At 40.0% G+C, this 3,112-nt stretch overlaps 1 long non-coding RNA gene across 3 annotated transcripts in view; it reads right to left on the reverse strand.

Moving 5' to 3' along the window:
• LOC118477208 overlaps positions 1 to 3,112 on the reverse strand; it is a 35,653-nt gene that overhangs the window by 16,899 nt on the left and 15,642 nt on the right. The window contains exons 1-2 of one of the 3 annotated variants that reach the window (XR_004859417.1): positions 1,882 to 1,981; positions 1,399 to 1,486 (exon numbers count right to left, since the gene is read on the reverse strand). This is a non-coding gene — a long non-coding RNA (uncharacterized LOC118477208). Of the gene's footprint in view, positions 1 to 1,398; positions 1,982 to 3,112 lie in introns of those variants that run through there. The other 2 variants (XR_004859416.1, XR_004859415.1) reach the window with 2 other exon arrangements.

Below are 3,112 nucleotides of genomic sequence, written 5' to 3' on the forward strand. Positions count from 1 at the left end.
TATATGGCATTGGTACATATTAACTCAATATATGGCGTTGGTACACATTAACTCAATATATGGAAATATGTCTTTACAAACTTTTTTATATATATATATTCATCTCCTAACTTCTGGTGCTTTTTGCATCTGTGAGCATTGTCCAAGAGCTCTGAATTTTACTGGAGCAGAGAGATCATGATGCACCAAATGGAAACATCGATTATGATGGGAACATATTTTAAATTTTAAAGTTTTTAATTAAAAATGAGGATGTTTCTGTCCCTCTCAACTAAATTATGGGAACATAGCGTTAAACCTAAAAAAGAAAGAAGAGAAGCTAACCCTAACCCTTACAGAGGACAGACGAGGCAAATTGTACCACCGCGCGGAGACAAAGGCAGAGTCGGGTTTATCACACAACTATCAAGAACTGTCCCTCATCCCCGCCCTGTGCTAGAGTTACTGCCAGTCCTCCTAGGATCCCGCCCACTCCTACTTCGGAATAGTTTGAGGGGCCCCATCAGATTCAGATGGAAACAATCTTTGATACCATCAGGTTCTGGGTTTCAGATTGCGATTGAAACCAGATTTGATACAATCAGGTTTTTGGTTTCCAGAAACAATCAGGTTTTGGGTTTCACATTTCGATTGAAACAATCTTTGACAGAAACAGCTTTTGAGCATCAGATTTCAATTGAAATAATCTTTGATAGAAACAGCCTTTGAGCATCAGATTTCAATTGAAATAATCTTTGATAGAAACGGCTTTTGAGAATGTGACTTCAAGTGATACAATCTGGGAAGAGACCAGTTTTCACTCGAGATTTCTCAATGCTGATATTTGCACCCATCCAGGGAGTTGAATTCCAAGCGTCTGGTCAATGACAGTAAAAGCTCTCTTTTCAGAACTCAGCAAACCTAGCATACGTATCTGGGGTCTCGGTTTTCAGTAGGGCCATGCAAGAATCAAACTCATGCAATGGGGAAGTGCTTACGTACTATGGCACGTACTCCCGACAACTGCCCGACACAGACATCCACGCTGTTGGGCTGGAGGTCACCACTGTAGGTCCTGCGTCTCTTCTTTCCCTCTGTCATTTCTGCCCAATTATCTTGCTTCTCCCTTGCACTATATGAGAGGGTGGTTGGCGGGTGCTCTAGTGTGGTTTGCTCCTTATTTCCTATCAAACATCTACCATCCCTATCTCCTCTCCTTCTTTTTTGTGTTTGTCACTCTCTTGTGACACCTCTAATCTTCGGCACCTATGTGACTTTATTGTGTTGCAAGAGCCGTAAAAAACTAAAACAACACGCAAAAAAGTACTATATGGCCGTTACTGTGTCGACATGCTCGTCTTTACTCACACTCAAAACTCAAACCGAGGCTTCTGCGGTACAGAAAAACAAGACGCTCACCATCTAATAACAAAGCAGGACCTTGTCTCCAACCTTAGCTTCTGACTGAGGTAGTAGATGTTGACCTCACTGTTCCCTGTCTTCAGCGCTGGAAAAATACAGATAACAGAAGAAGTAAATAAATGCACTATACTTGTTCCTGAATTAAAATGTATTTATCTTAGATGCATTTGAAGAACTGATTCCTTTTCTTTTTCTTTTCTTTAATCAAACTCCTCCAACCAACGTATTTAAACGGCAGACAAATTTGGGTCATTTCCAAAGCTCGAGCGTTCTCGAAAACTGAAAATTAAATTTTTTGGGTACCTTCGATCAACATTGTCCAATAAAACTACTCATAAAAAAATGAGCTTTTAAGTGGACAGGGGCGGGAATCAACTCTTCTTGTTGGGGCCAACCCCGGCTGAGAGACATACAACTTCCCAGCTGATAAGACAGAGATAATCAAAATTCTACTCACCCACAGAACTGATCTCTACTTACTGCTGTCTGTGGAGTAATGGTTGGGCTTTTCACCAGTAAGCGATAGAGATGCGAGTTTGGTTCCTGCATGGGAAAGTTTTTATCATTGTTGAGCATCTTTGTCTTTCGGCGGTTTCCAAACGCAGTCTACACCAACCCAGAAAATACCAACGCTGAACGAAAGTGCACTAATTTTAAAAAGAAGGACCTCTTGTAGTTATTAGAACTCTTTTTAAGCCAGATGAAGACAAAAGATAATCTATTAACTAAGAACCACCAGTGGTCGCGACTCTGCAAGTCAGTGAAAATGGCTTCGTCGGGTCCTGGGCAGTTTCCGAGATTTCCAATAGATTTTAGGGGAGAAATGTTGAAATCGTGAATTTTTTCAGCATATATGTTATACCTTTTTCAAAGAGCTTTCCATATATATATATATATATATATATATATGTATATATAGCTCTCTGGTCTTTGTATCTATCATATATGTAGTCATTTCTTACATCTAAAGCTGCACCCTTGTTCCTTAAACTTTCCCCTGACTAGTGCAAGTTTACAGTAATCAGGTTCAACCAACAACATATTAAGTTCATATGCTAAAATTTAGTGACAATGTACTATACCTTTCCCAATTCTATAGAAAATCCTGTAAAGACAATTTACTAATGACTAATGTAGGGTCTTCACATTTCCATTTAGAAAATTTTTCCTTTTGTAAGCTTCAGTTGAAATAAAAGTTTTCCTGAACTAGTAACGCAATTAGATCATATACGTGCTGAAGATTCGTTGGGTAACAAGTAAATGAAGAACAAAAAAAAAGGAGAGACATAATGGAAGATGTTTGATTGGAAAGAAGAAACAAATAACACAACGTAATGGTTCGTTTTTCCCAGAAACCCAGGAAAAATTCCCAACAATTTGGACCGTTCCGTTCAGAGTGTAGGCTGCTTCCACACCGCTAGTCAAGGCCAAGGCATTGTTTATTTTGTAAAGTGTTTTACGACGCTCACAACTGCATAAGGTCATATGAGCGCGCGGGACACACCTAATATTTTCAGTTGGTAGGAAATTTTGAATTTTGCCTGGGTGGCGGCCAAAGCCTACTCTTATCGATTTCAGACCACCAAGGGATCTTTAACGTGCGCAACTTGCACACGGGCCCTCCGAGATTTTTTGCCCTTGTCCGAGAAGGCTAGGTGTAGATCTTTCCTACCAGAAGATCAGGGGTGTGGCAGAAAAACAGCAGTTAGGA

This window comes from Aplysia californica, unplaced genomic scaffold (assembly GCF_000002075.1).
Source record: "Aplysia californica isolate F4 #8 unplaced genomic scaffold, AplCal3.0 scaffold01378, whole genome shotgun sequence".
Lineage (NCBI taxonomy): Eukaryota > Metazoa > Mollusca > Gastropoda > Aplysiida > Aplysiidae > Aplysia > Aplysia californica.